Source organism: Pan troglodytes, chromosome 3 (assembly GCF_028858775.2).
Source record: "Pan troglodytes isolate AG18354 chromosome 3, NHGRI_mPanTro3-v2.0_pri, whole genome shotgun sequence".
Taxonomy (NCBI): Eukaryota; Metazoa; Chordata; class Mammalia; order Primates; family Hominidae; genus Pan; species Pan troglodytes.
In genome coordinates this window covers 107,451,047-107,463,984 of record NC_072401.2, presented here as the reverse complement: position 1 = coordinate 107,463,984, position 12,938 = coordinate 107,451,047, and positions in this window count along the sequence as shown.

Below are 12,938 nucleotides of genomic sequence, written 5' to 3'. Positions count from 1 at the left end.
TAAACCCAGAAGAGCAATAACAATCACTGTAGTCTGACTCTCAGGAAGCTCCATCCCTAGAGAAAGGGAAGAGCACCACACCAACAGAGCATGCTGTGGGACAAAAGAATCTGAACAGCAGCCATTAAGCCCCAATCTTTCCTCTGACATAGTCTACCCAAATGAGAAGGAACCAGAAAAACAATTCTGGTAATATGACAAAACAAGGTTATTTAACTCCCCCAAAAGATCACACTAGCTCACAAGCAATGGATCCAAACCAAGAAGAAATCTCTAAAATGCCAGAAAAAGAATTCAGAGGTCAATTATTAAGCTACTCAAAGAGGCAACAGAGAAAGGTAGAAACTAACTTAAAGAAATTTTGTAAAAAGTACAGGATATGGACAAAAAATTCTCCAGAAAAATAGCATAAATAAAAAACAACCACAACTTCTGGAGATGAAAGACACACTTAGAGAAATGTAAAATACACTAGAAAGTTTCAACAATAGAAGCAAACAAGTAGAAGGAAGAACTTCAGAACTCAAAGACAAGGCTTTGAAATTAACCCGACAAAGACAAAGAAAAAAGATTTTTTTAAAAAAAATGAACAAAGCCTCCAAGAAGTATGGGATTATGTTAAACAACCAAACCTAAGAATAACTTGTGTTCCCAAGGAAGAAGAGAAATCTAAAAGTTTAGAAAACATATTTAAGGGAATAATTGAGGAAAACTTCCCTGGCTTTGCTAAAGGGCTAGACATCCAAATACAAGAAGCTCAAAGAACACCTGGGAAATGCATTGCAAAAAGTTTATAACCTAGGTACATAGTCTTCAGGTTATCCAAAGCCAAGAGGAAGGAAAGAATCTTAAGAGTTGTGAGGTAAAAGCATCAGGTAACCTATAAGGGAAAACCTATCAGATTAACAGTAGATTTCTCAGCAGAAACCCCACAAGCCAGAAGGGATTGGAGTTTTATTTTTAGCTTCCTTAAACAAGACAATTATCAGTCAAGAATTTTGTAACCAGCAAAACTAAGCTTTATAAATGAAAGAGGGAAAGTCTTTTCTGGACAAAAAAAAGTGCTGAGAGAATTCACCACTACCAAGCCAGCACTACAGAAACTGCTAAAAGGAGTTGTAAAACTTGAAACCTCGAGATACACCAAAATAGAACCCCCTGAAAACATAAATCTAACAGGGCCTATAAAACAATAACACAATGAAAAAAAAAAACAAGATATTCAGGCAACAACTAGCATGATGACTAGAATAGTATCTCACATCTCAATACTAATGTTGAATGTAAATGGCCTCAATGCTGGGTCAACAATGAAAGCAAGATGGAAATTAAAAAATTATTTGAACTAAATGATAATAGTGACACAACCTATCAAAACTTCTGGGATACAGCAAAAGCAGTGCTAAGAGGAAAGTCCATAGCTTAAAATGCCTACATCAAAAAAGCTGAAGAGCACAAATAGACAATCTAAGGTCACACCTCAAGGAACTAGAGAAACAAGAACAAACAAAACCCAAACCTAGCAGAAGAAAAGAAATTACAGTGATCAGAGCAGAACTAAATGAAATGGAAACAACAACAAAAAAAAAACATACAAAAGATAAATGAAACAAAAAGCTGTTTTTTTAAAAGATAAACAAAACTGATCCACCATTAGCGAGATTAACCAAGAAAAGAAGAGAGATATAAATAAGTTCAATTAGAAATGAAACAGAAAGTATTACAACCAATACCACAGAAATACAAAAGATCATTCAAGGCTACTGTGAACACCTTTACACACACAAACTAGAAAACCTAGAGGAGATAGATAAATTCCTGGAAATATACAACCCTCCTAGATTAAACCAGGAAGAAATAGAAACTCTGAACAGACCAATAACAATCAGTGAGATTGAAATGGTAATTCAAAAATTGCCAACAAAAAAGAGTCCAGGAACAGATGGATTCCCACATGAAGTCTATCAGACATTCAAAAAAAACCTGGTACCAATTATATTGACACTATTCCAAAAGATAGGGAAGGAGGAAATCCTCCTTAAATCATTCTATGAAGCCCTAATACCAAAACAAGGAAAGGACATAACAAAAAAAGTAAACTACAGACTGATATCTCTGACGAACATAGATGCAAAAATCCTCAACACAATACTAGCTAACTGAATCCAATAGCATATCAAAGAGATAATCCACCATGATCAAGTGGGTTTCATACCAGGGAAGCAGGGATAGGTTAACATATGCAAGTCAATACATGTGATACATTACATAAACAGAATTAAAAATAAGTACAATGTGATCATCTCAATAGATGCAGAAAAAACATTTTATAAAGTCCAGCATCCCTTTATGATTAAAACCCTCAGCAAAAACAAATTCGAAGGGACATACCTTAAGGTAATAAAAGCTATCTATAACAAACCCACAACCAGCATTATACGTAACAGGGACAAGTTGAAAGCATTCCCCTTGAGAGCTGGAAAAAGACAAGGATACCCACTTTCACCACTTCTATTCAACATTGTACTGGAAGTCCTAGCCAGAGCAATCAGGCAAGAGAAAGAAATAAAGGGCACCCAAATCAGTAAAGAGAAAGTCAAACTGTCTCTGTTTACTGATGATATGATCATATACCTAGAAAACCCTAAAGACTCCTCTAAAAAGATCCTAGAACAGTTAAATCAATTCAGTCAAATTTCAAGATACAAAATTAATGTACACAAATCAGTAGCCCTGCTATACACCAACTATGACCAAGCTGAGAATCAAATCAAGAACTCAACATCTCTTACAATAGCTACAAAAACCTTAAAATATTTAGAAATATACCTAACCAAGGAGGTGAAAGACATCTACAAGGAAAACTACAAAATATTGCTGAAAGAAATCATAGATGACACAAACAAATGGAAACATACCCTATGCTCATAGATGGATAGAATCAATATTGTGAAAATACCATACTGCCAAAAGCAATATACAAATTCAATGCAATTCCATCAAAATACCACCATAATTCTTCACAGAACTAAAAAAAAAATCCCAAAATTGTATGGAAGAAAAAGGAGCCCACATATCCAAAGCAAGACTAAGCAAAAAGAACAAATCTAGAGGCATCACATTACCCAACTTCAAACTATATTGTAAGGCCATAGTCACCAAAACAGTACAGGACTGGTATAAAAATAGGCACACAGACCAGTGGAACAGAATACAGAACCTACAAATAAAGCCAAATACTTACAGTCAACTGATCTTCTGACAAAACAAATAAGATGTAAAGTGGGAAAAGGACACCTATTCAACAAATGGTGCTGGAACAATCGGCAAGCCATATGTAGAAGAATGAAACCGGATCCTCATCTCTCACCTTATACAAAAATCAACTCAAGATGGATCAAAGACTTAAATCTAAGACCTGAAATCATAAAAGTTCTAGAAGATAACATTGGAAAAATCCTTCTAGATATTGGCTTAGGCAAAGACTTCATGACCAAGAACCCAAAAGCAAATGCAAGAAAAACAAAGATAAATAGATGGGACTTAATTAAACTAAAAAGCTTCTGCACAACAAAAGAAATAATCGGCAGAGTTAACAGACACCCCATAGAGGGGGAGAAAATCTTCACAATCTGTATATCTGACAAAGGATGAATATCTACAATCTACAAGGATCTCAAACTAATCAGCAAGAGAAAAGCAAACAATCCCATCAAAAAGTGGCCTAAGGGCATGAATAGATAATTCTCAAACGAAGATATACAAATGGACAACAAACAAATGAAAAAATATTCAACATCACTAATGATCAGAGAAATGCAAATCAAAACCACAACGTGATACCACCTTACTTCTACAAGAATGGCCATAATAAAAAAATTCAAAAAATAATAGATGTTGGGATGGAACAAGGAACACTACTACACTGCTGGTGGGAACATAAACTAGTACAACCACTATGGAAAAGAGTATGGACATTCCTTAAAGAACTAAAAGTAGATGTACAATTTGATTCAGCAATCCCACTTCTGGGTATCGATACAAAGGAAAAGAAGTCATACAAAAAAAGACACTTGCACATGCATGTTTATAGCAGCACAATGTGCTACTGCAAAAATATGGAACCAGCCCAAATGCCCATCAATCAATGAGTGGATAAAGCAAATGTGGTATATATACATAGTGTATATATACACATACACACCATGGAATACTACGCAGCCATAAAAGGGAACAAAATAAAGGCCTTTGCAGCGACCTGAATGGAGCTGGAGACCATTATTCCAAGTGAAGTAACTCAGGAATGGAAAACCAAACATCATATGTTCTCAATGATATATGGGAGCTAAGCTATGAGGATGCAAAGGCATAAGAATAATACTTTGGGGACTCAGAGGGAATGGTGGGAGGGAGATGAGGAGTAAAATACTACACACTAGATACAGTGTACACTGCTCCAAGGATGGGTGCACCGAAACCTCAAAAATCGCCAGTAAAGAACTTATCCATGTAACCAAACACCACCTGTTCCCCCAAAACTCATTGAAATTAATTAAAAATAAATAAATATGCTGGATGCAGTGGCTCATGCCTGTAATCCCAGCACTTTGGGAGGCCAAGGCAGGTGGATCACTTGAGGCCAGGAGTTGGAGATCAGCCTGGCCCACATTGCGAAACCCCGTCTCTATAAAAAATTTAAAAAACGCCGGGCACGGTGGCTTCACGCCTGTAATCCCAGCACTTTGGGAGGCTGAGGCAGGTGGATCACGAGGTCAGGAGATCGAGACCATCCTGGCTAACACAGTGAAACCCCGTCTCTACTAAAAATGCAAACAATTAGCCAGGTGTGGTGGCAGGCGCCTGTAGTCCCAGCTACTCGGGAGGCTGAGGCAAGAGAATGGTGTGAACCCGGGAGGCGGAGCTTGCGGTGAGCCAAGATCGTGCCACTGCACTCCAGCCTGGGCAACAGAGCGAGACTGTCTCAAAAAAAAAAAAAAAAAAAAAATTAACCAGGAGTGGAGGTGCTCGCCTGTAATCCCAGCTACTTGGGAGGCCGAGGCAGGAGAACAGCATGAACCCAGGAGGCAGAGGTTGCAGTGAGCCAAGATCGTGCCACTGCACTCCAGCCTGAGCAACAGAGCAAGACTCCATCTCAAAAATAAATAAATAAATAAATAAATAAATAAATATCGGTTGACTGTTTAAATGAAAGATAACAATGTATTGAGAGGTATATAACATGTAAGCATTAAATTATGACAATAGCACAAAGGCAGAGAAAGAGAAATTATACATGAAGGAATATGTTACTTGAAGCTAGGTTATGATAAATTAAAGTTATATGGTATAAAACCTAAAGCAAACACTAAAACAAAACCAACAACAAAAACCTATATGACAATAAAAACCACAGAGCTAAGAAGCCACCAAAGGAGATAAAATGGAATAATTTAAAAAATGCAATCAATCTAAAAGAAGGCAGATAAGAGAAAGGGAAGCAAAGAACAAATGAGAAAAATAGAAAACAAATATAACAAAATGGTAGATAGAAGTTCTACTATGTCAACAATCTCAATAAATTTAAATTGCCTGCACACCTTCATTAAGGCCTGAGGACATGTAAGTCACGTGCATTTGCAGCATTTGTGTCTTTAGAGCAGTTTCCAGATTTACCGCCTTGACTTCTTTCATTCAGGTTTGGTAATAGGCTATTTCAGGTTATGTAGAGCTGAGACACACTTGAATATATTGTAAAGATATGAAGAGAAGTAAGCGAGGCAGGAAATGGTCATAACTCCCACATTGGCTGCTTTAAGGAAAACCTCAATATCTTTTAGAACAAAGTGGAAATTGCAAAATTGAAAGTCACAGAGAACACAATTGCCATTCAGGAGACAATGCAGATCTGAACTTCTGGGGATCTTCTGATGCTCTTCTATTCTCTGCCTCAGCAATTACTGCAATGCTAATTTTCTATCTCAGGTTCAGACTCAGGAGAGAGGTCCCAACTTGTATAATACAAGTCACTGTCTTACGTGAAGTACTATATAACTTAGGCTTAGCAGGAACCACACAACCCATGTCACATGGTACAATATAGTATATTGAATATGGACAATTAATTATGGACCTGTGGGAAGACCCGAAAAGGCAAACAGCAAGGGACAATAAGGCAATCCAGAGAGCCAATATCTCGCCTAGGGCTGAAGAGACTCAAAGGAAAAAGAGTTGTTACTAGAGCCCAGAAGCCCAGGCTGCCTAGAAAGCTCAGAATATGTAGTTTGCAAAGGTCAGTCCCATGTTACTGAGAACAGAGAAAGAGAAAAGACACTAGATCTGAGAGTAAACGCAAATAGGCAAATGACTAGCCTAGTTGCCTTACTGGGCAGAGTCTTAACACTAACCAATTAAATGTGGATCACATGCCTATCACTGGTCTCTTGGTCTGGAAGACTTTGAAAATCATGACTTTGACATGGAAATTTCCATATTCAAACTAATCTCAGATATGAAAATCGGTCTACATTTGGTTTAAAATCCTACCTTCTCTCTTTATGTAAGGAATTCTATTGGGATTTCTGGAAAGTTTTTTTTCGTTTGTTTGTTTTTGTTTTTTGTTTTTTTGTTTTTAACAATTCTCAGCAATGCTCACTGCTAAAATTGTATTTTCCATCCTATCCTGCCATGAGGCACATTATCAATTGCTCAATTATAGCTCAATAGCTTTCTCTTGATTCTATACCTAAGGCAATACTTGTGGGTTTTGTTTTCGTGCCTCAGTATTTCAAAGACTGGGAGACTGATAGAATTCTGACTGTGACATTCTGCAGGATGCTACTATGGATCATGTAATATCTGACACACTCAGCTCCTTTTGTAGAGTGATTTTATGGTGTGAAGGTGATGACTCTGAGTGCTTTGCCATGTAGCTAGGCATTTGTGTGCAAGGGCTGGATTGCTTCCCAATGTTGGTCTGACAAAACATTTTACATAATCACGCTGAAAGAGCACCTTTTTTGTTTTGTTTTTGTTTGGACAGTTCTTGGTTAAAAAGAAACCAGTTCTTAATTTAGCCTTTTCATAGATTGCGAATCTCATTTAACTTAGATTTGTGTTTAATTTTGGCAATTTCTAAAAAGGGAAGACCAGGGATTTCTTCCTGTAGAATATGTTCTTGGTTAATGTGTTCATAAAGACTTTCATTGATTTGTTCCTTTAACTGAAGGAAAGAAGTTTAAAATCTCTAGTGTGAAATACTGCTGGCTTAGGGGTCACTAAAGTCTTCTCATCTGTGCTTTACTCTTCTCCACTAGAATATAAATTTCCTAAGGGCAGGGATATTGTGTTATTCACTGCCATATCGCCACTAGCTAGAATAATTTCTGACACAGAGTGAGTTATCTTATTTGTTGACTGAATTAAGTGATTAGCATCATTTAACTTAAAGAAATAAACCCTGTATAGTGACTGGGACATGAGCATCAAAAAATACAATGTGTAATACGGTAGCTTCTTTAAGAAGATGGCACAGTGTATTAGTCCACTAAGGCTGTCCTAACAAAATACCATAGGCTGAGTAGCTGAAACAACAAAAATTAATTTTCTCATAGTTCGGGAGGCAGGAAGTCCAAAATCAAGGTGCTGGAAAATCATAGTGCTTGGTGTCTGGAGAGGCCTTTCTTTTTGGCTGGCAGATGCAACCTTCTCCCTCTGTCCTCACATGGCCTTTCTTCTGTGGGGGCAAAGCGGTAGGATGCGGAAGCTCTGGTTAGAGCTCCTCTTCTTCTTATAAGGACACTAATCCTGTCAGATTAGGATCCCACTCTTATGACCTCATTTAACCTTAATTATCTCCGTATAGGCCCTATCTCCAAACACAGTCACATTTGGGGTTAGGGCTTCAACGTATACATTTTAAGGGGGCACGAGTATAACATACAGATTTGTTTGTTTTCTTCCTAGGAAATGTGTAAACCAGTGTGAGTCAAATCTATATATAGCACTTTGGAAAAATGGAACATTTAACTGCTAAAATTATTTTCTCTAATTGAATGTTCTCTTTATTTAAGCATTGTAGAGACTGAGGTTCAAAGGTTATTTTCTCAAAGTTACAGCAGCCTCTGAGGTGGTGGAGGGTGGCAGCAGGACAGTGAGCTGAGGGCCAACCCCTGTGCCCAAGTGTGCTGCTCTGCTCAACTCCATGTGCACCAGGGAACAGCCATTCTCTGCAGGCTGATTTGATCTGGAACCACAATTGAGTCTAGTTCTGGAATCTCAGACACATGGAGAACTACACCTTGTCTCCAGTTGCTACAAGTCAAGTCCACCTGCATGCAGACAGCTACAATTGTCTTGTAAAATTAGAAAACAGAACAGGGACAACAGTATTATCTATATTGACTATAGATTAATTATTCATCTGCATTCTTTGTCTTTTGTACTTATAAATATGAAATTTGTATATAAACATGTGTTTTACAACATAAGATACAGATCTATATATATATATACCTTTGAAAGATTATTCTCTCTGCTCTTTGGCCTAAATTTCCAAATGGAATCATCCTGTGTACAGTAACCTGTGTCTGAAAATTTCTGTCCACTTAGAGTAATGAAGGCATGGGGTCATAATGAGAGCAACAAAAAAGTTACACTTTATACTGTGAAAGACCGTCACCTTATTGTTCATTTACTTAAGTTTTTCATTTTGTTTTTTTAAAATATATTTTGAAATGTTGAATAAAAAACTCAAGGCACATCTCATTTTATGTCTAATCTGTACAACTAAGAAGCAAAAACAGTCTGTCAGGAAGCCTTTCCCTGGGGATCTGGTTAATGTTTCCACGTTTCTCTAGAAATAAGTACCCTGATTTCAGAAATACACTGGCTTTCTAGTCTATACCAGATCGCACCAGTTAGCTCATTCACAAGCAACAGGTTATCAAAGAGGAAAAATCTTCCCTCTAGCATTTCAACATTCTTTTTCAGGGAGTTAGAGCCAGATATCTGATGTATCTGGAAAGAGCCTTTCCTGGTTATAGCAAAACCAATTGTGTCCAAAGGTCTTGAATTTAGAGATAAATTAGGCACCTAACAGAGACTCATGGGGAAAAGCTTTCTCACTAGAAGTCCATTAGAGAATAATTTTATTAATGATTTGCTCTACAGGCTACCATTTGTTCAAAGGGTCACTTATTTTTTTTTACTTTTGGTGAAATATAACATACAGAAAAGTGAATTAAATATAAATGTTCAATTAACAAATTATAAAACAAACACCCACATAACATCTCCCAGATCAAGCAATAGAACATTGCCAAACCCCAGGAGTTTCCAGTATGTCTCTTACCAATTATAGCATCCTCCCTTCCCACTATCCTGATTTTTATTATAACTACTTCCTTGCTTTTCATTAGTCTCACCACCTATGCATGCATCCCTAAAAATCATAATTTAGTTTGACTAAGTTTTGAACTCTACATAAATGCAATCATACCATATTATTTTGAACTTGCTTCATATGTACATTATAGTTATAAAATCCACGTTTCCTGTAACTATGATGTATTTTTTCTCATTGCTATATAGCATTCTGTTGTATGAACATAGCACAATTTATTTATTCATTCTACTTTTGGTGGACAGTGGGTTGGTTCAGACATTGCACAATTATGAGCCATGCTGCTATAAACCTTCTTGTACATATATTCTTGGGCACATGTGTGTTTGTTTCCCTAGGGCATGAAATTCTCTAGAAGGGGAATTGCAGGAATGCACAGAGGGCATATATCATCACGTATACCAGACAATTTATTTTCCAAAGTAGTGGTACCAGTTTACAATTCCACCAACAGTGCATGAAAATGCCTTTGCTCTACATTCCCACCTATAGAGTTTTCTAAGTCTTCTACATTTCAGATTTGATTTTTATAAAAGTTTCCACCTCAACTTTTAACGAAATACAATTATGAAGCTTAGTATGATATCTTTACCATATGCCCTCTCCTCACAACCTAGCAGAGCAGACAACTCCCTTAACACTGTTGCCCACTTCTGCACAAGTGACAAAGTGGCCAGTAGGTTGGTTTCATTTAGCATGGATCCAAGCCTCTTCACAGTCTGAAACCTTCTCCTGTGCACATACTTCACTTTTTCCATATCTCTCTTAACATGTGGTTTCCAAAACTGAATATTGTCTTCCCCAAATGAGCTGGTGGGTGTGGAGAATCAGGCTCACTGAGAAATTATTCTGAAGCATCATAAAGATACGTCAACGTACATACAGGCTACTTGCCAAGAAAACAGAAGGAAGACAGAGCACCATGAGTCTTTGTCTGCAAGATGAAGGTGGTCTAAGTGCTTAACTATTAAGAAGTGTTAGGTTTTCCCTTCCTTAGAGCTGAACTAAAAAGTAATGAGACTGCTGGAAAGGATCTATGAGTGTGTTTGGCAGGCTCAGTAAACAGCCAACATTTACTGCCTCCACTTAGTAAAGCAGTGCCCTGCTGGCCACTTACCGTTTGTAGAGAATACAAGAATAGCATCCTCTTTGCTGCTCAAAAATATAAGTTAGAACACAACTGTGGTTCTTTAGATGATCATATGTTAAGTAATGCTGGTGAGACTCAGAAAACCACTTGATAGTTAACGGAGAACATTCATTCTGAAGCTGGACAAGCAAATAGAAAAACACATGTATTTCAAATGTTCTAAAATAAGGAAATCACTGCTATTTATGGTGCACATATAAATTGCTGGGCACTATATTAAGCGATTCCATACATTGTCGCATTTAACCTTCCCAACAGCCTGAGACCTGAAATGCTCTTCCCTTCCCCCTTTCTCCATGCCCACTGCAGCTTAGCTCACTCCTACTTAGGGCTTAGCACTCACCTTGAGGATCTCTTCCTCCAGGGAGCCTCCTGTGACACACCAAACCCAGGCTGAATCTAACTCCCAAGCATTCTCATGAAAGCCCATGCCTCCTCTGTCTTAGAACATAACACACCACATTGTAATCTCCTTTTTCATCTCTGTTTCCCTATTAGATTGTAATTTTCAAGATAATAGAGACTTATCAGTTTGTAGTTTTAACTCAACATTATTTCAGCATATGGGCTAGAATGGAGGCAAAAAAATGTTGAATAAATGAATGATTATCCTGATTTTAGAGACAAAGTAGGAAATTAAGGCAAGATTGGAATCCTGGTAAGCCTGAACTCCCAAGCCTGTGTTCCTCATCCACACAGTAGCCTGTTTCCCAGTAGCTGCCTTCTTTTAGGATCTGTCATAGGCTAGGCACCACTCTCATGCTTTATATACTGCGTCTCTCTCAATCCACACACTAGGTCTGTGAGAAATGTCTCTCCTGCTACCCCTTTACAGATGAGGAAACTGAGGCTCAGGGGATTTAATACCTTGCCTTAGATCTCCTGTTAAGTCCAAAGCAAGGAGCTGAACTTCTTAGACTGTTCCCCATTCATCTCCTGCTACCCGCTCCACCCCACAGCATTCCTCTCTGGACAAATTAGTTGTACAGAGTTTGGCTTTTGCAAAGGAAACCAGTGTCAATGGAGCAGAGAATGTTCTTTGGAATTGTGGGTAGAACTACCCTCAAATTCTTTCTTTTCATCTGCTAATAACTCATGGATAAAAAACATCAACTGAGCAATGGCACATATTACCTAATATTAAATTAGGAAACAAATGGAACAACTGTGAGTCAGATGGTCTATGTTCACACAAATGCACACCTATTCCTCCAGGGTTGTGCAACCCGGGCAAGTTTCTAAACCTCTGTAAGCTTTTGCTCCTTGTTTTCCAACCAGGTATGACAATGATGTATGTCTTGGGGTTGTGTGAGGATCGAATGAAGCAATACACATAAAGCCTTAACACAATGCCTGGCACACATGTGTGCTCATTAAATGTGGTTGGATCCCTTAGGATGCTTTTGTTACCAGTAACAAAAAACCTTGACTAGTTTAAACAACAGAAAGTATTATGTCAAATAATAAGACCCAAACTCAGATGACTCCTTAATTCAGGTTGATTCCCCAAGGGCTTAGTGGCTCCTACACACTCCAGCCTCCAACTTGACACTGTCCACTTCCTCACAGAGTTTAATTTCCCCCAGTATACGCTGAATACTTCCAGACCTGGATCCAGGATTTGACTTCACCAGAAGGCTAAAGAGATGTTTTCATGTACTCCAAACTCCATTAACACTGCCACTCTGAGCTCGGACCAATTGTTGAGCTTTCTGCGAGTCTCTGTGGATGCGTACTGCTTTGTATGCACTTTCCTAGAGCAGGCACTAAGTAACACCAGATTGTTATTTCTGCTTCCCTTTCCCATCTCCTTTTGCTTCCTTCTAAGATCCAGTGCTTCTCAGACCCCACCTAGGAAGTTCTGTCCTCCCCGGAGAGCAGCTCCTGCTTTGTGGTGCCAACCTGAATTTCCAGCAAGGCCGTGCTCTAGGCTTTTCTAGATGGGAGGCGGCTGGTCTGAGTTTCTAAGCCACGGGATGTAAGAGTAGTAATTTGTGGCACTCTCCCAGGAACTCTTGTCTTTTGAAATGGTTTTCATACATAAAGTGATAATGGTAGAAATTCCAGACACTGAGACAAATAAGTGGAGCGAACATTTTAGCACAGGTAAACTCTTAACTTTTTCTGTAAGGTTTGTCTTTTTCTTGCTTGCTTTTTTATTTTGATTTGTAGTCCTTATTTCAAAAGCAAAATCTCAAACCAGAAAAATTTGAAGATGCACAAAAACAAAAGCACGTAAGCACAAAAACATTCACAATTCCACATTACTAATAGTCCTTTCGTGTATGTATGTATGTGTATACATATTGTGTATGTATATATATTAATATATATATTAATGGTTTTTTGCTATGCAAATACTTTTTATTTCCAAACAGAGATTCGTAC